A 23,725-nucleotide genomic window follows, 5' to 3' on the forward strand; every position below is an offset into this window, starting at 1 on the left:
TCAATATCCGGCTCAGATCATCAGCTTTGTGGGGTATCAGAGGTCCCACTCCCTCCTTTGTGTGTGCAGAGTCTTCCTTTGGTTGCAATCACAGGCATACAGTAGTAGTAATTAAAGTGCTTTATTCCATAAAGTGCACAAATATGATAAAAATAAATAAAAACCTTACAGTCTGTACTGGTTAGTCTTGGGAAAGTAGCAATACGCGTTTCGCCTCTCTGGGAGGCTTCCTCAGTTGCTGGTTTAGTGTCCTAGGGGTGATCGTTCTTTTAAGTCCGTTTCTTAATTAATGGTGTGTGTTACTTCCGGGTCGCGTCCATTTCTTACGTATTTCCGGTTTGCGTTCCCCCGTTGGAACGCATAGGGGAGATGGTCGCAGACTTCCTGTGTTCCTGTCTGCTGGAACGCATCCTTGCGTTCCACCCCGCCGTCGATTTTCATTCTGGATGGTACTTACAATGTTCATATAAGTTCTTTATATAGTCCCAATATTATTTAACTCCAAACATTTCTCATATGAAAAATAGAAGAAGAGGGGAGACAAAAAATAGGTAGGAATAGTGAGGGATCAAAAGGCATTGCTTTTTTGGAGTTATATTCATCATTACCTGATACCGTGATTCTATACTTTTGTATCCAATACCCGGCATCTAATGTATATGTGGAGTGTCTTAACCCCTTAAGGACACATGACATGTGTGACATGTCATGATTCCCTTTTATTCCAGAAGTTTGGTCCTTAAGGGTTAAAGTGCTTCCAAATATGTACCATTTCATACCATTCATACCATTTCAATGAGAGCGATCACATAGCCACCGGGGGCCTGATTTGCCGTGGGGGGGCTGCCTGGGCTGTGAGGCAGTCCTCCCGAAGCGGAGCGCCGGTAAGGTAAGTATACCGGGCGCTCCAGGGCTCAAAGCCGTTACGGCGTTCTATGCAGTCACAACGGCTTTAAAGCCCACTTAAAGCGTGACGGCATAGAACGTCGTAACGGCGTTATGGGGTTAAAGAACTTACATCTGTGTTGTTGTATATATCATATAGAAGACACAATTAGACATGCATAATAAAAATAAAAAACATTTTTTAAATAATACTGTTGATTTAACAGGAAGACAGTAAACATATTGCATGGATGTATGCAAGAACACCAGTGACAAATATTTTTGTATTTTGTGACCTAGAGTTTCTAAAAAAAACGGTTCAAAGGTTTTTTGACCAGTGCAGGGTTGCAAACGTGAAGGACTGTGCCAAAGTAAATTCTTTATAGGGAATCATTAACATGACTAGAACACTTATATAATCAGAGGTAATCACAAAATCCTGTCACTTGTCCATTCGTGATTTTTCGTCTTCAAGAGGATGGAGACGGCAGGCACAGTAAGTGTGGAGACTGATTTTTGTAGTAGATGGTTTCTGAAGGCCTGTGATGCTATGGCAAATTCTCATTTTTTTAGTCAAACATCTCACCAACAACCTGTAAATAGGCAATAAGCTGTACACAATGCATTAGAAATAATGCTAAACAATCCATAAGCAAATGTATATAAGATATATAGTTTGCTTAACAAGATCCTTAGAAAGCTAGTGTTGTATGTATTGTGTATAAGTGTTCTTCTGTCTCGTAATATGGAGAGTGATGTAGAAAATAGTTCTACTTTACCACCGGCTTTATAGTTGTATTTATTTATAGTTTTATTTGAGCCTTATAGGATGTATAAAAAGTTAAGAATATATTTAAACCATGCAGATAAACAAATTTCCAATTATAGTCTCTGGTTTGAAAAATTGTAGATCTCAGTTCAGCAAACACTGTTATTATGTCCCTCGGCGCTGAGTCAGGCTCTGCCCACGCTCCTGACATTGGGGGGGGATGCCTAATGCGCATACACAGCAATCGCCGTGCACGCATTAGACCCCCCCATAGGAAAGCATTATTCAATATTTTCCTATGGGAAAAATCTGACGCTGGAGGTCTGTGAGGACGTCCAGTGTCAGATAACGGACCAAAAGTCCATTTGTATTCCGGAAGCGCCCCCAGTGGCTGTCTGGATGACAGCCACTGAGGGCAGACTTAGAGCTGCAATGTAAACAGGACTAAGTGCAAAAGGACTAAGTGCAAAAGGGTCACAGCAACCAGACAACTTCAATTAGCTGAAGTGGTCTGGGTGCTTATAGTGTCCCTTTAATGAAAAACACTTTTTTCTCACACAACAAACCTTAATGGATAATTTACAAGGCAGGAGTGGCTATACGCCACTCAAACAGCTGAACACCAGGAGGATCAAGCTCTTGAGACCGTTGGATCCAGAGGAATACAGTCAGATCTTCCACAAGGACAACTGGATAATCAGAAATCCAGATTAAAATACTTTATTTCACATAAAATACCATTTCACACAGCCCACATGAGGATACAATGTCCTCTGCTAAGTCTTTCAGTGTCTGTGATTACAGTTTGTAGTATAACCACTGTGTAGGACAAATGTAACTATAGTATTAGTATTATTATTTTTGGTATTTATATAGCACCAACTAATTCTGCAATGCTTTACAATTTTATAAAAAGGGGAAGGATTTACATCAAATTATACAAATACACAGTGAATATATAAGGCAAACTGCCTGCTGCAAAGCATCAGGTGCAGACCTCCAACTTGGTATATAATGGACTTATCTCCTGAGGCTGCCAGATGCTGATGTCCCCATGACAAGTGTTCCCCCTTGAAATAGGGCTTTTCAAGTGTAACCAATCATGCTGTGGAAGTCTAATTTATTTTTATTTTTATTTTTTTTATTTCATAGTATAAACCTTGTGAAGAAATGGCTCTGTTATCCGGTATTTCTGCATGTTTCTTGCTTTTTCTGTATATTTTCAATCGGCAGATGGAACTGCCGAACAAAGACCACCCCTGGCTCACTTAACTTCAAAGCCGGCATCACTTTCACCCTCTCCGTGTGCGGCCAGCGTTCGTACTGCCGAACGCCACGTGGCAGAGAAAACCGCGGCCATCTTTTTTTCGTCAAACAAAGGCAGCGGGACTTGGTCGTCGAGTGTCTGGAACTAAAATCGGACACTCGACTTCCCGAACACCGGTCTCAATCATACGAACGCTGGAACTATAGATACCGATTAGCTAGAAGAGCGCTATTCAGTACAATTGTGCATACGAATGAGGGGAACGATCGCTGCTAGGAGCCAGGGGAATCCATTCGGTACTTTTATTAGTTTTTCCCCTTTTTCTAAAGTGACCGGCAATACCACTCAAGCTTGTGGAACTATTACCCACGGTGACCCGGTCACAAAGGACTTCCAGAGATTTTGAGAACCCCTGAACTGATCTGGGTGAAATTTGAATATATTGGCCACCCAGATCAGGGCTATCAGGGGATTTGTGGGGATACCCCATGTATAAAGGGGTGTTCCAGAAATTGGGGAAACTAATGATTTTTCTGCCTGGAGATAATTAGGTTGCCACTGTATCAGACCTGATTATCTCCAGGGCTAGGGGAGGGACTTACATGTTTGTGTTGGGTGTGTTTTATATTTTTACTGTACACGATTGGATAAATGTTACTCCTCCCTGTGGGATGTCCCCTTGCATGGGGACCTGCATAAAAGGCTGTGTGTGTGAATAAAGCTTAGTTCTACTCGTATCCTAATCCTGGACTCTGACTGTTATTTGGAATTTGTATGCTTTACTAAGGGAATTATCTTGTGAAGCTATTTGTATTTCGTATGGATTTCATTCCTTGTAACTACAGAACAGAGGTCTATCTACATTAGACTTGGGCGCTTCGGGAGGAAACTACCGAAAGAGGTTTGGCTAGACTTGGTTTCTTTACAACTGGTGGCAAGCGGAGGGATTCGAATCCCGAATGGACATTTCAAACCAAGCAAGGGAATGAATGGCTCAGCAGTACCAGCTACTTAAAAGAACCACACTAAAGGATTTACTGGAAGCTCGAGGCAGAGTGGCAAGTAACAAGACAAAAGCCACGTTAATTGCAGAATTAATACAGAGCGATAATACCAGTAATACAGAGATGGATCAAGAGGAAGAAACCGTGATGCAAAAGGACATCCGATGGATGATCAGTCTATTGGGACCCAACCCAACTACAGAGGCGGTTCTGCAGGTCATGGCACAAGCCAGACAATCGCAAAAAGAGCGAGAGGACCGGGACAGACCGCAACAGGGAGATTTACTACACTCCCCGGGAAGTACTGGGGAACTACCAAAGAAGGTAAATTATGCAGCATTTAAATCTTTTAATGACAATGAGATGGAAATCGACAGTTACTTACAAGACTTTGAACGTCAATGTGCACTGGAGGGATTAGACTCCACAAAATGGGCTGCAGTAATTAGCAGTAAATTATCAGGTAGAGCAGCTGAGGCGCTGCTAGCAGTACCTGAGGGGGACATACATAATTATGAAAAGATAAAAGACATTTTGTTGGCCAGATATGCTGTAACCCCGGAGGCATACCGGAAAAAGTTTAGAGATCTGAGGAAGACGGGGAGAGATTCCCATACGGAATGGGCTTTTCGGCTACACAGGGCGGCCCGTAATTGGATGAAGGGCTGCCAAGCAACCACCCTGGAGGATGCTTTGCAACTAATGTTATTGGAGCAATTTTTTTAATCACACTGCAGAGGACATAAAAGACTGGGTTAAAGATAGAAAACCTAAAACTGTGGAGGAAGCCGCCAGGCTAGCGGACGAGTATCAGGATAACAGGAGGAAGGAACAAGGGGCGAGCAGACCACCTTCTAAGCCTAACTACATGGCTCCAACAACCCCTACCCCTCCTAGACCCTCCATGAGTAACCCCTCACCAAACCCAGCAAGCACATCTCGACCCCCTTCAGTGTGCCGTTATTGCAAGCAACCGGGACATTATAAGAATCAGTGCCCTCGCTTGAACCGGGGAAGCTGGGAAAGGCAACCCCCACAACAACCCAGGGCAGCCGCTCATTGTGTGCAACAAGAAAGCACAACCTATGCCCCTAACCAAGAAGAACAGTGGAGTGTATTACACAAGGTCAACCCAGTGCAAGCTGGGGGTGACAACCGGGACCACCACCGCCAATGGATTACCGTAGATGGCGTGGGGGCCCGGGCGCTGAGAGACTCTGGGGCTACTTTGACTGTGGTGCAACCTCACACGATCAGGGCGCAAGCCCGCACCGGACGCACAGTCGCTGTGAGGGTGGCTGGGGGCGTTATCCACAAACTACCCACCGCCAATATCCTTGTCCATTGGGGTTCCGGGTCCAAACAGCTGGAGGTTGGGATTATGCAAGAACTACCAGCTGAGGTTTTGTTGGGAAATGATGTGGGATGCATAACCTCTCAACTAGCCCGAGACACCCCTGCAGAGGCATACCCGGTTACTACCCGAGCTCAAGCCCGACTGGAAGCACGCTGCACTCTGAGGAAAACCAGGTAGAAGTCGAAATACCCCCCTTACCTGATCCCCTTCCCCTTTTTGGGATACACCCCAGGGGTTTGAACAAGAGCAGCGTACCGACCCCACATTAGAGGGATATAGGAAGGCAGTGGCCGTTACCCCAGGGAACAACCCGCACGAAAAGTTTGAATGGTATAAGGGATTGCTGTATAGAATGACCGGGGGGTGGGACAGGGGGCCACCCAGGTCATCAAAAGACAGTTAATTGTACCCCGTAAATTCCGGGCTGAGTTATTAAAACTCAGTCATGTCATTCCCCTAGCAGGACATCTAGGGGTCAAAAAGACAAGGGACAGGTTAACCCAAACGTTCTTCTGGCCTAGGGTCACACAGGACCTCAAGTATTATTGCAGGACGTGCGACGTATGTCAAAGGGTAGGGAAAAGAGGGGACCTTCAGAAGGCCAAACTCCACCCATTGCCCATTATAGAACAACCTTTTCACCGAGTAGCGGTGGACTTAATAGGACCCCTCAGCCGACCCAGCCAGTTGGGCAAAAAGTTCATACTAACGGTAGTAGACTACGCCACTAGATACCCAGAGGCAGTCGCCCTCACCAACATAGAGGCCGAGACCGTGGCAGAGGCCCTCATTAAGATATTCACCCGGGTAGGTTTCCCACAGGAGATCCTATCCGATCGGGGAACTCAGTTCATGGCAACCCTGACACAACAATTGTGGCAGAGCTGTGGAGTGAAAACCCTGTTCAGTGCCCCATATCATCCCCAGACTAACGGGCTCTGTGAACGTTTCAATGGCACTCTAAAACAGATGCTAAAAACCTTTGCAGAGTCCCACAAGAATTGGGAAAAATTCCTCCCCCACCTTCTGTTTGCCTACCGTGAGGTGCCCCAGGCATCCACTGGGTTTTCCCCCGTCGAACTCCTGTTCGGGAGAAAAGTTCGCGGCCCACTGGATCTAAACCCCATAGAGAAGGGTGAGGCCACTCAACTGCTGCAGGGATACCGAGAGATGTTTTCAGCCACTCCAGGCTATACCTCCGCTGCGGTACACCGCGTGGAAACCCAGGGAGAGACGCCGTTACGGCAACAACCATATCGGATCCCTGAGGCAGTGCGTGAGAGTATGCTCACCGAGTTAAGGGATATGTTACAGCTAGGGGTTATAGAACCCTCCCAAAGTCCTTGGGCCTCCCCGTTAGTACTAGTACCGAAGCGCGACGGCACCACGCGCTTCTGTGTAGACTATCGGAGGCTTAATGATCGTACTATAACAGACGCCTACCCCATGCCCAGAATAGACGAGCTCTTAGACCGTATGGCGGGGGGGGAACTACTTGACTACCCTGGACCTGTGCAAAGGTTATTGGCAGATCCCCTTGGAGCCTGCGGCCATTCCCAAGTCGGCATTCGTCACCCCATTTGGGCTATACCCATAGGCGTGCGCACGGGGTGTGCCGGGTGTGCCTGGGCACACCCTAATCCCCGCGGCACGCCTATGGATTGAGTCCTGCAGGAACGGAGTTCCTGCACTTTTTTTGTGCAGGAACGCTGTTCCTGCAGGCACTCAGCGCCCCCTTCCTCCCCCCATGTCCCCCCTGTCATGGATGGGAGGGGGGGGCAAGAGGTTATGGACCCCCCCCCGGTCGGCTCTCTCAATATCAGCCGCGGCGAGGGAGCTGTGAGCTTTCTGCTCCCTCTCGCCGCGCGCTGCTTGCTGATGCTGGGAGCCGGAATATGACGTCATATTCCGGCTCCCAGCTACCGCAGACAGCCCGCGCGGCGAGAGGGAGCAGAGAGCTCACAGCTCCCTCGCCGCGGCTGATATTGAGAGAGCCGCCCGACCCACTGGACCCCAGGGACAAGTCCACGCCAGCACTCCAGGTAGGGAGGCTGGGTGGACATTTTTTTAATTAAAAAAATAATAATTTGTGTGTGTGTGAATGTGTGTGTGTGTCTGTGACTGTGTGTGTGTGTCTGTGACTGTGTGTGTGTGTCTGTGACTGTGTTTGTGTGTGTGTCTGTTTGTGTGTGGGTGTGTGTGTCTGTTTGTGTGTGTCTGTGTGTGTATGTGAATGTGTGTGTGTGTGTGTGTGTGTGTGAATGTGTGTGTGTATGTGAATATGTGTGTGTCTGTGAATGTGTGTGTATGTGTATCTGTGAATGTGTGTCTGTGAATGTGTGTCTGTGAATGTGTGTCAGTGTATGTGAATATGTGTGTCTGTGAATGTGTGTGTCTATGAATGTATGAGTGTGTGTGTCTGTGAGTGTATGTGTGTGTGTTTGAGTATGCGTGTCAGTGTGTGTATATATTTATATATATAAAGGGAGTGCCCCTTGCATGGGGACTGTCATAAAAGGCCATTTGTGGATACCATTAAAGGGAGATTTGTTTTACCCTTCATGAGGTCTAGGCTTATGCTTAGGGGATTGGAGAGCTATATTTACTCTGGGGATTGCTATAATCACTATACTCACTTGGATCAAAACGATTGCTCTTGTAAGAGCAGCCTGCTTCGCTCTCTGGACTAGGAGAGGTCTACCCACTGGAAGCTGAATCCTGGTCTTGGGTCCGGTGTTGGTGGAGGACAGTGAGACCCCAACCAAGCTGCGGCGGTTTGTGGCGTTTATGATGGTTATGGTGTCCGGTGCAGTGCTTATGGTACTCACGAATTACTAGGAAGCAGCGAGTGCCAGGCGGGGTGCCATGTGGTCCGTCACAATAGTCCCCACCCACTGGCAATGAGAGGGGGCATAGGGGGTGGACAGTGACCTTTCTATCCCTATTCTTCATTTTGTAGACCTAACCCAATGAGGACACAGAAGAACCTGTGCCAAATCACCAATAGCTGTCCAGTCAAAGATATTTTATTACATGAAGCCAACACTGGCTATGCACTGTTTATTGATAGGACGCCTTATACCTGCTTTACCCATAGTGGGGGTCATATTGACGCCACAGGCTTTTTAAAATTATATGCCTACTGGTTGCTAATGTTGCCAGCAGAAAAAAAAGCATTTGACACTTTTTGTTTTTATTGACTTTATATGATAAATATTATTTTTTTTAAACGTTTTTTTTAAAAGTTCTGTATAAATGTATGTTAGGAAGATGTAGAGATGGAATTACTTGAACGTAAAAAAAAAGAGAAACAGTAAACAGAGAAAGATTAGTGATTTGTTTGGATACTTTTTGAAGAGCGTGAATGTGTTGAAGTAAATGACTAAACTTTCTGAGCTGTTCTTCAAAATGCAAAAGTAAGCATTAATGGGTATTGTTGCGATTGTGTGAGCTAATTGTGCTAAGTCCAACAGAGGCAATAAGCATTGGCTAGTTTATGATCTAACTTCTTGTTAAACAAATTTGAGGAACGTGAGATATCAGAAAGTGTTAAAGATAGTCATTCATAACTACAATTATTACCTCAGATCATGAAAACCTCCTTACTAGGCTTGCTCACGGGGATAAAACCCGGTTCTCTCTGACAAATTCGGGTGAATTTTTTTTACATTTTTTTATTATTATTTAATCGAATTGTAGCGATGCTGCATTTTGGCTTATCTGAATATTGGCCAACTCCAACCGAATAGCATGGTATTTTATCGTCTGGATTCCAAAATATCAATCACATTCTCCTTGGATCAACAAACTGTGATACACAATATCATATATCGTATATCATATATAAGATCCTTGAATATTCTGTTTTTGCAAAAATAAACACTGCAATCTTACTTTGCAGCTATGTGGGAGACTTATGCATGTGGGAGAATCTTAATACTGTATAACACATTTCTGTTGCATAATGAATATTTACATCAAGATTTCTTATGATTTATTTAAAGGTCATCAAATGCAGGGCAGCTGTTACCTGGCGTGTTAATGAACCATTCTCAATTGAGGTGGTGGAAGTGGCACCCCCGAAAGCCCATGAAATGCGAATTAAGGTAAACAAATAAGATCTTTATTAAATTTAAAAATAAACAATCTGGTCTACCTAAACTACATATCTACACATGTACATAGAAGGTGCACTTCTAGAGACTAATCTTAATACAATTGTTTTCAAGTGGCCAAAATATTGGTTATACGGTAGCCCGAATGAAATTTCAATGCCTGACGAAACATGAATGCTCCCCTTTTTTTTTTTTTTACTTTTTTATATGTCATTGGAATGGTGTCCCTGTATTATATTCTCTTTAGTTGAAATTTAGTTCAAAATGATTTCTTAGATTTTTAAGTGCAAAATTTACATACTTACCTTGGATTTTAGTTGATAGTCTTAATTTCAGGCCCTTTTACTAGGTTTTGGTGAGTGAGTCACTATACACGATCTGACTGCATGAAAAAAAAAATCAAACAGGGTTATTCACTTAAGTGAGAACTGTCAGGAATTCTAAGTAACTACCAAATTTAAGGCCAAAAAATTTGCACTGGAATCATAGCTGACTTTTTTTCAGTGCTGCTATTTCGGTCTTAAATTATACATTTATTTTGAAATTCCAAATTTAAGGCCAAAATAGCTGATCTGGAAAGAAATTTCAAGGCCACTATGCTTTAACGCTATTTTGGCCTTAAATTCTGAAATAAACTATTACAGGCAGCTGGGCTACTTCATGAATAGAGCACTATCCATGTCATTGTTGGGAAACAAAAAATACTGGTAATTCACACTTTAGTGCATAACTGTGAGAGGGGCGGTGACATAATAAAATGAGACTGAATAAAGCCCTTAACTGATATTTGCAAGTAGTCATACATTTTCTTTTACTTCAGCTTCTCCTTTGCAATATCTATTTGAGGAGAGGGTTGGATTTAAATAAAGTATATCTAATCTGCACAATGGCAATGTAGCTTTAAAAAACTGCTTTTTTTCATATCTAAGTATAGAAAGTGGTGTTAATTAATATTCCCAAAACAAACATCTTTGAATGTATTGGATTACCTGCAGTTAGTATGCAAGGCCCTTCGGGATGCAAAAAGTGGTGAAACCAATCTAAAAAATAATATTCTATATATTCCTTCATTTAGATGGTATATACAGGAATATGTGGCTCTGATGATAATGCAGTTTATGGAACATTTAAAGACATGCAGTTTCCAATCATTCTTGGTCATGAAGGAGTTGGTATTGTAGAGAGCATTGGTGGTGGAGTAAAAGGATTTAAACCAGGTAAGATGGCCCTTTTACAACTATCAAACCTGTATCAATGCATTTTGTACAGATTGAAAATCAAACATTTAGATGTCTGCCAGATTATAAAATTAAAGATTCCGAACCATTAGCATTTTGGGGCGTGATTCTTTTTATTACTTCTTATTGGGCTAGCCAAATAAACTACATAAATTAATAACAAACTACCTACCCACCCAAATACATGTACCATTACCCCATCAAATGGAACATCAGGACATTTTACAATTATTCACTAAAATAAAATGTATCTACATTATGATTTAGGTACAACTGGGAAAAGTAGGAAAATAAGGCAAGGGCTCAAGGATTTGTGTTTAAGGGAAGGAAAGTCAGAATAAATTACACTTTTTCTGAAAGGGGGTGGACCAATTTAATTTCTTCCTTTTCAATTTGCATAATATAATTCCCTCCTCGATAGGGTGATTTAAGCACTTCTATCCCAAGTAAGGTTAAACCTCTGGGATCCATATTATGGCATTCTGTAAAATGTTTCAGTGCAATATTGCACTGCTAAAGCTGGCTATCAGGCTGAGACACATACCGCTACTGAAATTTTGGGGGGATTTTTAATCTAGCAATTTTTTCTTTTATATTTATTGTATCTATGTGGAAATAAAGATTTTTTTGAAGATTGGAATATTTTGGCTGCCTAATTTTCTGTATCATTGGTCCACCCTTCCGTTGGATGCTGTATGGTGGTGGAGAGGAGCATCTATAGCTTGAGTAACAGTTATATGATATATGAAATTATACATTTGCACACTTTGTATTGGGGGGGGGATTGTTTCTTATTTTTCTATTATGTACTCTTTTAAGAAAGAAAGGTTTTTCATTATTTATTGCAAGGAAACATCATCTGTCTTTAATGCCATTTAGCAGATGTTTCAGCTTTTTTATTTTACATATATACAGCTGAGCTCCCAAATGGATGATTATCTTTCCTTGTTTGCAGTGCAACTTTAGTTGGGTTTTTTTCTGCTGTCATTAGTTAATTGTTATGTGTTTAACCCCTTCAGGACACATGACATGTGTGACATGTCACAATTCCCTTTTATTCCAGAAGTTTGGTCCTTAAGGGGTTAAATGGACACTGTGCTACATTGCATTCAGCCTTTTATAAAGTGTGAGAATGCACAAAACTTGTTAGGCTGTCAGTGCCCATACTATTTATACAGTTGTTTTCTTTATTTTTCATTGTGTTTTTTGGCTGTATGCACATCTCTTTTAATATGATTAAAATAAACATGATGGCTTTACGAGAATTATTATGATGTTGGGCTTGTATATCTATCTGGAGGCTCTGGCGCATCCCCTTTGACATGTCTAGACTTAGAGACAATTACTGCTAGGAAACTTGGGAACTTTCCTACCACTTGAATATGTTAGGATGAGAAAGCTGATAGTAGTACATTGGGCATCCACTTGCCCTGTTGGAATCAGATTTGGGATTGGTCTGATAACCTCCTTATATATAACTATAAATCTCCCCCCTCCCGCCAAAGTTATAGGGGATGGTTGAAAGGGAGAGAGGATATTGCCTTAGGCCTGCACATAAACGACAAGCTACGGTGGCAAATCAACTAATCATGCTCTGTTTATCCCCTTAAGGACACATGACATGTGTGACATGTCATGATTCCCTTTTATTTCAGAAGTTTGGTCCTTAAGGGGTTAAAGATCTGTATAATTAATGTCCCTCAGGTAAACATCTGTCACGGGTTTGAGGTGAATGGGCTTGATATGCAAAGATTTTATATGGACACAGTCACTGAATTAAAGGTTTTATTTTGAAAACAAATACAAATAATGCAAAAGATCCAATGCAAGTATAAACAGTAAATAAAGCAATTCCTTCATAAGAAATAAAAGTCTTTAAGAAAAAATTAAGTCTTTAACCAGAGTTTTAGCATTTGGCAAATGATGTAAGGCTTGATTGAAGTTGTAATAGAATTGCAGGAGATAAATCAAAGCTGGGACAGCGTTACAGGTGTAAACCAAAGCTGGGACAGCGTTGCAGGGGTTAACCAAGGTTGAAACAGCATTGCAAGGGTTAACCAAAGTTGAAACAGTGTTGCAGGGGTTAACCAAGGTTTAAACAGCGCTGTAGGGGTTATTCAAGGCTGGAGCAGGGTTGCAGGGGGTTAACCAAGGCAGAATTTAGGCAGACAAGAGTTGATTCAGGAAATCCGCAGGTGAGGGTAATCAACTCACTTCGCTCTGGCTCTGGCTCTGGCCTCCAAGGGAATCACAAAACAACTCAGCATGGACCCTAGGGTGGTCTGTGCTTTAATAGGGAAAAGGGAATGGGGGTCCTCCCATGAGGAGGGGTCTAAGGTCTTATATAAGTGGAAGGTGTAGCATACTTCATTCCCTTGTGATAAGTTGTCCATACCCCCTTGTTCGTCTCCCGAATGACTGGTGTATGGTTCCTCTTTTTATACTTCATCGAACACCAACCTCTACTGGCTCTTAACCACAAACTTTTACACATTAGCTCGAGTGCTTTCCCTGGGTGGTCGCCATTTGTATAACTGAACACACGTGGTCCCTGGGTGGAGGCCATTTTGTCTTCTGAACACAGGCAGGAACCATTTTCGGCCATGTGAGTCCGCGAACTTGGTGGAGTTCTTGCCACTGTTAAACTTCCCGACCACCTAGACGAATGATGTTCGGGAGATATGATCTACCGACTGGGGGGAGCATTCGCTCCCTAAAAGCATTCGTCGGTGTTCGCACAGGAACCCCCGAAAGCCGACCGGCCATCCTGACCAATTTTCTGGAACTGTTTTGGGCTATCACCTCATGGCCAGGCAGTCAGAAATTTACACGAATAGCAATTTTGTTCTACCAAACCGATCTGAGTGTTTTTTGGATTTGTTGGGTGCTCAGATCAGAGTTATTCAGGGATATGATTTCTGTGGGGATCCTGTACTGTTTTCATTTATTATTGGGGTATTGGAAAAATATTGCATAAATTTCTGTATTTGAGAGATAATTGAGTTATCCTAATTTGAGCTCAATTATCTCACAAACACAAAGGCTCCTGGGAAGAAACCCTTGTATTCTAGATTAGTATACCCCATGCTAGGGGCCACTGCATAAAAGCCATGTGTGGCAGAATAAAGTTCAGTCGTACTCCCAGAACTGTGTGTAGTCCATTTACTGTGGAGGAGGTGGGCTATTCACTTGGCAAGTTTCTTGTTCTTGAGTTAAATTATTGAGGAAAATCCCAATCAGAACTAGGGCTCAGCTATAGAAGGCTCCTCTGGGTAATTAGGTGTCCACACCTCTCTATGTGGGTAGGACACTATATCCGTTTGTTAACTGAAAGCCACTGTTCCCCACACCACTTCCAGGAAAACCTATTTGGGTTCCCCAGGGTTCTGATAGTCTGTGGGGATCCTGGGGCAGGGTGTGGAGTACATGGCATACATGCCAGCTAGTCTATCCGCCAGAGGGGAAGTACGCTGGCAGATGGACAGAGTTTGTGTCCCTTCCCCTTAATGCAGCAACCCACGTGGTGCGTCTGCGGGGCCCAGGGAGACTGCAGAGGCAGCAGCGCCTTGTGCCAATGGAGTTGAGAAGACAGCCAGCCACCAAATGGTAGGTGAAGAGCATTCCTCACTCCTAGGACGCCAAGAAACACGTGGCGTCTGGTGTGCCGTGACAACATCTCTTTTAATTACATGACATGCAATCTACATTCCATAACTAGAGTTAGTGTCTCAGAAAATCTTTTCATGAATTGTGGTAGATTGGTTCATGATCCAATAATTTTTTTCTATCTTTAGGTGACAAGGTCATTCCACTTTTTGCACCTCAATGTGGACAGTGCCGATGCTGCAAAGATCCAAGGACCAATATCTGCACTACAGCTCGGTAAGTACTATCTCTTAATAACCCTTCAGATACTTTCCCAGCCACAGAAATTAAGCTTACAGGCCTATTATTTCCAGGCAGAGATTTTGAACACATTAATACAGCAAGAAACAAGATCAAGATAAATCAAGACAAAGCTGAGTCAGGATACCAGAAACCAAAAGTCAAATATGAAGCCGAGGTCAAGCACAGAAAATCACAATGGAATCACTAGGAGCTCAAAACGAGGATCTAAACAGAAACCACAATAGGGCAAAGAATAAGGGTCAAAGCAAGCCCTAAATAGGCTTACCTGTTTTATGATTGGTCCACGTCATCATTGCGACTCAAAACAGATTAGGGTCGAAATTATGACATGGTTTAAGGGCGGGTGTGACACCACGCCTATAATCTATTTAAGGAGGCGCCCTCAAAGTGGGCAGCTTTGGAAGGTCTCACTGAGGCTGAGCTATTCGCCGGCACCACAGGGTGAGTAAGTTTATATTTAGCTGGAGGGCCGCTTAAGGTATGTAATGCTACGCAATTCTATTAAAAAAATTATATCCAAATAGATTGAATCAAGGATTCTTATATATACCATTTATAGGCTACAGCTGCATTATTGATTTATCTGCATAGGATTATTTCATTTCATAAAGAACTATCAGTATATGGCCCGAGAGGAGATATAAATAGTCTTTTCATTTTTTAATTTTTGTGTACTTTTCAGCATGTACCTAATATTTTTTTTTTTTTTGGCAGTCTACATTGTTGGATTTATAGCTATTGGAAATAGAACTATGTTAGAAATGTATACACGCTTTTCCTGTACAAACCATGGACGACTACTTCATTTGGATAACAATAAAAAATTACCCAGTAAATCATCCAGTGAAAATTTTGAATTTGAAATCTAAAATCGCGATTACTATATGGGTGGTACAAATATGTGGACTTTACTGTAGTGGGACACATATTATCTGTGAAATTAACCATAACATTTAAACACATGTGTGAAAAGCACAAAAAATAAATATTACCAGCAGTTGGTGATGAAATGGTTAGATGAAAACAGTCAAAATGCTTTTAGTTGAAGAAAAAAACAATATATATATAATTTTACATAGTGCCTCTGTTTCTCACACCTAATACCAGTATGGAACGACCCAAAGGATTGATGGCTGATGGCACCAGCAGATTTACCTGCAAGGGGAAAAAAATATATCATTTCCTAAACACCAGCACATTTACTGAATATACTGTCATTGATGAAATTGCAGCTGTTAAAATTGACGAAAACACAGCATTGGATAATATCTCTCTTATTGGATGTGGTTTTTCTACTGGTTATGGTTCTGCTTTGAATGCAGCCAAGGTATGTCTGCTTGCTTGTTTGCAGTAGTGCAGCAACAGATGATGTAGATTGTATACAGTTGTGCTCAAAAGTTTGCATACGCTTGGAGAATTGGTACCATAGGTAACCCTTTTAAAGAAAACATTAGTGAGCAGGCAAAACACATTTTTTCTTTTTCTTTTGGGATTCATATTCAACTGTAGGAATGGCACAATCATAAAACAAACATGGCAACACATTTAAAACATTGAAATGACCCCTTTTCAAAAGTCTGCATACTCTTAATTCTTGTTATACTGTGTATTGCCCCCTTTAGCGTCAATTGCAGCATGCAGTCTTTTGTAATAGTTGTCTATGAGGCCCCTAATTCTTGCAAGTGGAATAGTCTTTGGTCATTTTGCATGAACCACACGTTTGAGATCTTCCCAGAGTGGCTCGATGATATTAAGTTTAGGAAACTGTGACTCCAGAACCTTTATCTTTTTCTGCTGTAATCACTGGAGGGTCAATTTGGCCTTGTGCTTAGTGTCACTATCATGCTGGAAAGTCCAAGAGCAACCCATGTGCAGCCTTCATGCATAGGAATGCAATTTGTCTGTCAGTATTTTCTGATAACATGCTGCATTCCTCTTGCCATTAATTTTTACAAGATTCTCAATGCCTTTAGAAACATAGAAACATAGAATGTGATGGCAGATAAGAACCCTTCGGCCCATCTAGTCTGCCCAATTTTCTAATTACTTTCATTAGTCCCTGGCATTATCTTATAGTTAGGATAGCCTTATGCCTATCCCACGCATTCTTAAACTCCTTTACTGTGTTAACCTCTACCACTTCAGCTGGAAGGCTATTCCATGCATCCACTACCCTCTCAGTAAAGTAATACTTCCTGATATTATTTTTAAACCTTTGCCCATCTAATTTAAGACTATGTTCACAGACCTCCAAAACACCAGTGAGCCACCACCATGTTTCACAGTGAGGATGTATTATTTTCACTGTAGGTCTTGTTGACCCCTCTCCAAATATAGAGCTTATGGTTGTGACCATAAAGCTCTATGTTGGTCTTGTCACTCCAAATTACAGTGTGCCAGAAGCTGTGAGGCATGTGAAGGTGTTGTCATGTATATTGTAACAAGGATATTTTGTGACATTGGCACAGTAAAGGCTTCTTTATGGGAACTTCACCAAGCAGCTCATTTGTGTTCATGGGCGTAGGAACCCCCAAAAATCTGATGGGGGATAGCATTTTTACTCCCCAGGTATATTCTTATTCCGTAAACTAGGAGTTGTTTATCCCATTGTACAGCGCTACGGAATTTGCAGTCGCTATATAAATGATTAAATAATAACATTAAAGGGTCACTACAGGGAAGGGGTTTTACTTACCCGGATACAGCGCCGGGATCCTCCTGATTAGAACCACCCCTACCCTTCCCATGAATATTAGAACCACCCCTACCCCTTCCATGCACAAAAGAATCCCACCTACCCCTTCCACGCATACTAACCCCCTACCCATTCCATGCATATTAGTACCCCCAACCCCTTCCATGCATATTAGTACCCCCAACCCCTTCCATGCATATTAGTACCCACCCTACCCCTTCCATTCATATTAGTACTCCCCTAACCCCTTCCAATAATTTTTCTACCTCCCCCTCCTCCCATCCATATTAGTAGCCCCCCTAAACCCTTCCAATTATTTTTCTACCTACCCCTATCCCCCTTTCCTTATTAGGATTTTTCTGCCATGTTAACTAACGCCAGTGCTGGAGTGCCGCCGTGTTTACATTAAAAGGCCTGCAGGGACAGGCTTTAGACACCAGAACCACTACATTAAGCTGCAGTGGTTCTGGGGACTATAGTGTTTCTTTAATGTGAGGTAAATTAGAGATTAGTGCCACGAATAATATGCTAGATTGCCTACTTACAACCAGATGAGGATGATAATGGGCTCTAGCTGCAGTCTGGCTCCACTGGTCTGGTGTAGAACAGGCTCTCTGGAGGCTGTTTGTAACTGTGGTCACAAAAATCAATGTTCTGGGAGAACGGGAAGCAGCTCCATTTTTGGGGGGCCCTTTACACAGCTCAAGGTCTGGGTCCCAGGGTCCACCTTCATGTTCCACCAATGAGTTTGTTCACAGGGGGTGGAGTGTGTTGGGGATGTCCTGATATGTGTGTAAGGAATGCATTGTGTGAATCTGTGTTTGGATGTGTAAGGGCTGCAAGGTGTGTTTCTGTGTATGTACAGGATGCAGTGTGTGCGTCTGTAAGGGGTGCATTGAGTGTGTGTACAGGGTGCATTGAGTGTGTGTAAGGAATGCATTGTGTGTTTCTGTGTGTGTAAGGGTTGCCTGATTGTGTGATTGTGTGATTGTGTGTGTGTGTGTGTGTGTGTGTGTGTGTGTGCACGGGGTGCATTGAGTGTGTGTAAGGAATGCATTGTGTGTTTCTGTGTGTGTAAGGGTTGCATGATTGTGTGATTGTGTGTGTGTGTGTGTGTGTGATGGATGTCAATCTCTCTCCCTCCCTTGTCACTCTCTTTCTCCCCCTCCCTCCCTTGTCACTCTCTTTCTCCCCCTCCCTCCCTCCCTTGTCACTCTTTCTCCCCCTCCCTCCCTCCCTTGTCACTCTTTCTCCCCCTCCCTCCCTCCCTTGTCACTCTCTTTCTCCCCCTCCCTCCCTCCCTTGTCACTCTCTTTCTCCCCCTCCCTCCCTCCCTTGTCACTCTTTCTCCCCCTCCCTTGTCACTCTTTCTCCCCCTCCCTTGTCACTCTTTCTCCCCCTCCCTTGTCACTCTTTCTCCCCCTCCCTTGTCACTCTTTCTCCCCTCCCTTGTCACTCTTTCTCCCCCTCCCTCCCTTGTCACTCTTTCTCCCCCTCCCTCCCTTGTCACTTTCCTTCTCCCCTCCCTCCCTTGTCACTCTCTTTCTCCCCCTCTGCCCCCCCTTGTCACTCTCTTTCTCCCCCTCCCTCCCTTGTCACTCTTTCTCCCCCTCCCTCCATCCCTTGTCACTCTCTTTTTTTCTCCCCCTCCCTCCCTTGTCACTCTCTTTCTCCCTCCCTACCCACTCTCTTTCTCCCCCTCCCTCCCTCCCCACTCTCTTTCTCCCCCTCCCTCCCTCCCTTGTCCCTCTCTTTCTCCCCCTCCCTTGTCACTCTCTTTCTCCCCCTCCCTCCCTCCCTCCCTCCCTTGTCACTCTCTTTCTCCCCCTCCCTCCCTCCCTTGTCACTCATTCTCCCCCTCCCTCCCTTGTCACTCTTTCTCCCCCTCCCTCCATCCCTTGTCACTCTCTTTTTTCTCCCCCTCCCTCCCTTGTCACTCTCTTTTTTCTCCCCCTCCCTCCCTTGTCACTCTTTCTCCCCCTCCCTCCATCCCTTGTCACTCTCTTTTTTCTCCCCCTCCCTCCCTTGTCACTCTCTTTCTCCCTCCCTCCCCACTCTCTTTCTCCCCCTCCCTCCCCACTCTCTTTCTCCCCCTCCCTTGTCACTCTCTTTCTCCCCCTCCCTCCATCCCTCCCTTATCACTCTCTTTCTCCCCCTCCCTCCCTTGTCACTCTTTCTCCCCCTCCCTCCCTTGTCACTCTTTCTCCCCCTCCCTCCCTTGTCACTCTTTCTCCCCCTCCCTCCATCCCTTGTCACTCTCTTTTTTCTCCCCTCCCTCCCTTGTCACTCTCTTTTTTCTCCCCCTCCCTCCCTTGTCACTCTCTTTTTTTCTACCCCCTCCCTCCCTTGTCACTCTCTTTTTTCTCCCCCCTCCCTCCCTTGTCACTCTGTTTTTTCTCCCCCCCCTCCCTCCCTACTCTCTTCCTCCCCCCCTCCCCTACCTCTGTTGTAGCGTGGCCGAGCCCTGTATAGTCCGCAGTGTGCACTTCCTGTTAGTCCGGCCGGGTACAGGAGACAGATGCTCCCTGTACCCGGGGACCATACAGGGCTCGGCCACGCTACAGTGAGGGACTGACAGGAGGGAGCGCTTCCCTCCTGTCAGCCCCTCTCCTCATGCTGCGCCCGGGCGGTGCGCCCTCATGGACGCACCAGCCCGGGCAAAGCTACAGCCGCCTGAGGCTCTCTACAGAGCGCTTGGGTGGCTGCAGCATGATTGGGGCCGGCGGAGCAGGGGGGGATTTCCCCATTACCTTTCTCCCCCCGCATGATTTGCTGGGGGGGATGCGTCCCCCCATCCCCCCCCGTTCCTACGCCCATGTTTGTGTTCAAGTATCGTCGTATTGTGCTTTATGAAACAACCACATCACCTTTTTCCAGAGCGGCCTGTATTTTTCCTGAGGTTACCTGTGGGTTTTTCTTTGTATCCTGAGCAATTCTGCTGGCAGTTGTGGCTGAAATTTTTCTCAGTCTACCTGACCTTGATTTGGCATCAAGAGATTCCTGACTTTTCCACTTAATAAGTGATTAAACAGTAGTGATTGGCATTTCCAAGGCTCTGTATATCATTTTCCATCTTTATAAAGTTCCATTACCTTGTTATGCAGGTCTTTTGACATTTATTTTCTGCTCCCCATCGCTCAGTATCTAGCCTGCTCACTGCATCCTTTTGAGAACTTACAGACTCATTGATTATTCATACGCAGACAGTAATTACAATTTAAAGAAGCCTAATTTAATTTGAACCTGTGTGTGTCACCTTGTGTGTCTGTAACAAGGCCAAACATTCAAGGATATGTAAAATTTTGATCAGGGCCATTTAGATGATTTCTGTTATGATTATGATTTAAAAAGGAGCCAAATAACTATGTGACAATAAATGGCTTCATATGATCACTATCCTCCAATAAAATATTTTTTTTGCATGATCAGTCATATTTTCAAAATCAATGCCAAAATTTCACAATTTCTGCCAGGGTAAATTGCCAGAAAATATAGCTAAATGTTCATAGAGTAGAAATCTTATTATAAATTCCTCAATTCATAATATGAGCCAATATATTCTTTCTATTCATTGACCCCAGCAATATATCACCAATTCATTGTTTGCACACCAGCCATATTCCACCTTGGTCCGAAGCCATATTCCCCATGTACTATTTCTTCCAAATACAACCTCCATATTATTAACCCAATTTATCGCTCCCAAGCAACCTGGTTTAAGCATACAAGGGATAGGTATAAGGATAGGCTAGCCTTAAGATAAGGCCAGGGACTAATGAATGTATTCAGAAAATTGGGCAGACTAGATGGGCCAAACGGCTCTTATCTGCCATCACATTCTATGATTCATAGTTCCAGTTTCTCTTTTATTAGACTTATGAGTAAAATGTCTCAATGTAGTTTGAGAGTGATTTCTTCTAGTAAGGTTATAAGGTAATGTACATCAAATATATGTTACCTTGACCTTGGATTACTTAGACTTATTTTCACTTTCAAAAGAATCATGAAATAAATGTCACTAAACAATGAATAGCATAGAGATTGCACTAGAACTCACTCTTTTCTATATTTTGTGCAGGTACATCCAGGGTCCTCATGTGCTGTGTTTGGTTTGGGTGGTGTTGGACTTGCTACTGTCATGGGCTGTAAAGCAGCTGGTGCGTCCCGTATAATTGGAGTGGATATCAATAAGGGCAAGTTTGGTCTGGCTAAAGAATTAGGAGCAACTGAGTGCATCAACCCCAAAGATTATGACAAACCTATCCAGCAGGTTCTTGTAGAGCAGACTGGTGGTGGTTTGGATTATGTATTTGAATGCATTGGGGACACAGAAACTATGGTATGTAGAGCTAACATAGCCCTGAATAATATAATGGTCTAATATCTAATGCAGGAAAAATGTGTTAAAAATAAGATTAACGATACGATTTTACATCCTATATTCCACTTCAAATATTCTGCTAGGAAAATAATTACTTGCTGGATATTTAAGAAGGTTTTTTTTTACAAAATCAAAGCATGGTATGGACATATTTAGTGTTTGTTTTCCCAACACCAAATCCATAATTGAACCAAAGTATATCTCAGAAAGTTGCTAGATAGAATAGGTTCTTTTACCCCTTCTGTCCAACAACGGAGTTTAAAGCAGCACTCTCGTGGCTGCATCCATTTTTTTAACCCCCCCTCCCAAATCCACTACGTCTATTTTCGCCCCTACCCACACCCAAATGCCCTTAGGCATATAACCTTTTTTAATCTTTATTTTGTGGCCGGACTTAGGTCCTGGGTGCCGCCATCTTTGTGTGGGTAGATGAAGGCCCTGTGGGCACATCATCTGCCCACACTAGATAGCACTGTAAAATTACCGGGCATGCCCAGTTAAACATTGTCTGAAATTTGGACGGGAAGTTCATCTATTCATTCGTCAGAAAGACAAATGAATGAATAGAAACGTCAGACGAACAAACAAACACAGAATATCGGTGTTCGTTTGTTTGTTCGTTTAGTTTATTACAAGGAGGGAGCTAGTAGCAAGCAGCTCCCTCCTTGTAATTTGTAAACATAGAAGCAGCAGGAAGCAGTGCTCCCCGCCACTTCCTAAGCCCCCCCTCCCCCCATGTCCTCCTTTACTCTATAGGGGTCAATACAGAATAAGGGAGACTGAAATCTCCAGAATGCCCCTACTCGCTATGCCAGCGTATTGGGGCATGTCTACTAAACAGTGAGCAGCCTGTGGCTACTCACTGTTAAAAAAAAAGTATTTTGGTGGGGCATCTATTAACTAGCGGAGGAGATATAGTGTCCCCCCCTAAGCCCCCACCCGTGCCCTGCGAGTGGGGGCTATTCAACTAAACGGTGGACATAGGGCCCTAAATGACAATAAGGGAGACCTATTTTCCTCCCCCCCCCCCCCGGCCCCCACCCATGAGCGGTAGGTGGGGCCCTAAATGACAATGGGGAGACCTATTGTCCTCCCTCCCCCGGCCCTAACCCATGAGTGGCGGGTGAGGGCCCTAAATAACAACGGGGGGAGACCTATTGTCGTTCCCCAGCCCCGAACCATGAGCGACGGGTGGGGGCCCTAAATTACAATAAGGGGGGACCTATTGTTCCCCCTGGCTCCCACCCATGAGCGGCTGGTGGGGGCCCTAAATGATAATGGAGGGTGGAGACCTAATGTCCTACCCTCTGACCCCCCCCCCAAAAAAAGTTCAAATAAAAATCCATATTACTATCAAACTTATAAAATAAAAAATCCAAATGCAAATAAAAACATGGCGTAAAAAAAATTCAGACGCTTAAAAAAAAAAAATCCATCTTTACCCAGTGAGGGCACTTCACAGACTGAGCTCCGCAGGGTGGGGAAAAACTTATAAAGCCTCTCCACATCCAGCAATTTGACTCAGAGCCATCTGATTGGTTTATAAGCCTTTCCCCGCCCTGCAGAGCTCAGTCTGCGTGGTGCTCTCGCTTGGTGAAGATTTTCTTAGCGTCAGGATTTTTTTTACGGCATATTTTTTTGGGCGCAGGGGTTTATTTTATTTTATTTTATTTTATAAATTCGACAGGTATTATGGATTTTTATTTGGTCTTTTTTGTGGCTGAAAAAAGAAGGTTTTTGAAAAAAGAAGACATCAAATGCCAAGTATTTTTTATTTATTTATTTACAGGTAATTCGTTTTATTGTCTTCCCCCTTACTATTTTTAGGTTGAGAGGGTAGGTAGGGCTTTATTTAATTTTATTTTGGTGGGAGGGTGACAATAGGCCCCCCTTATTGTAATTTAGGGCCCCCACCCGCTGCTCATGGGTGGAAGCTGGAGGACAACAGGTCCCCCCCATTTTCATTTAGGGCCCCCACCCGCCGCTCATGGGTGGGGACCGGGGGCAGGACAATAGGTCCCTCCCAGTATCATTTAGGGCCCCCAACCGCCGCTCATGGGTGGGGGCCGGGGGGAGGACAATAGGTCCCACCCCATTGTTCTTTA

The 23,725-nt window shown here is 43.8% G+C and overlaps 1 pseudogene; it reads left to right on the top strand.

Annotated features, from left to right (window-relative positions):
- The first annotated feature begins 1,333 nt into the window (after positions 1 to 1,333).
- The window catches only part of LOC134614606 (alcohol dehydrogenase 1-like), a 34,399-nt pseudogene continuing 12,007 nt past the window's right edge, over positions 1,334 to 23,725 (top strand).

The sequence above is a fragment of the Pelobates fuscus genome, chromosome 6 (genome assembly GCF_036172605.1).
Source record: "Pelobates fuscus isolate aPelFus1 chromosome 6, aPelFus1.pri, whole genome shotgun sequence".
Classification (NCBI taxonomy): domain Eukaryota; kingdom Metazoa; phylum Chordata; class Amphibia; order Anura; family Pelobatidae; genus Pelobates; species Pelobates fuscus.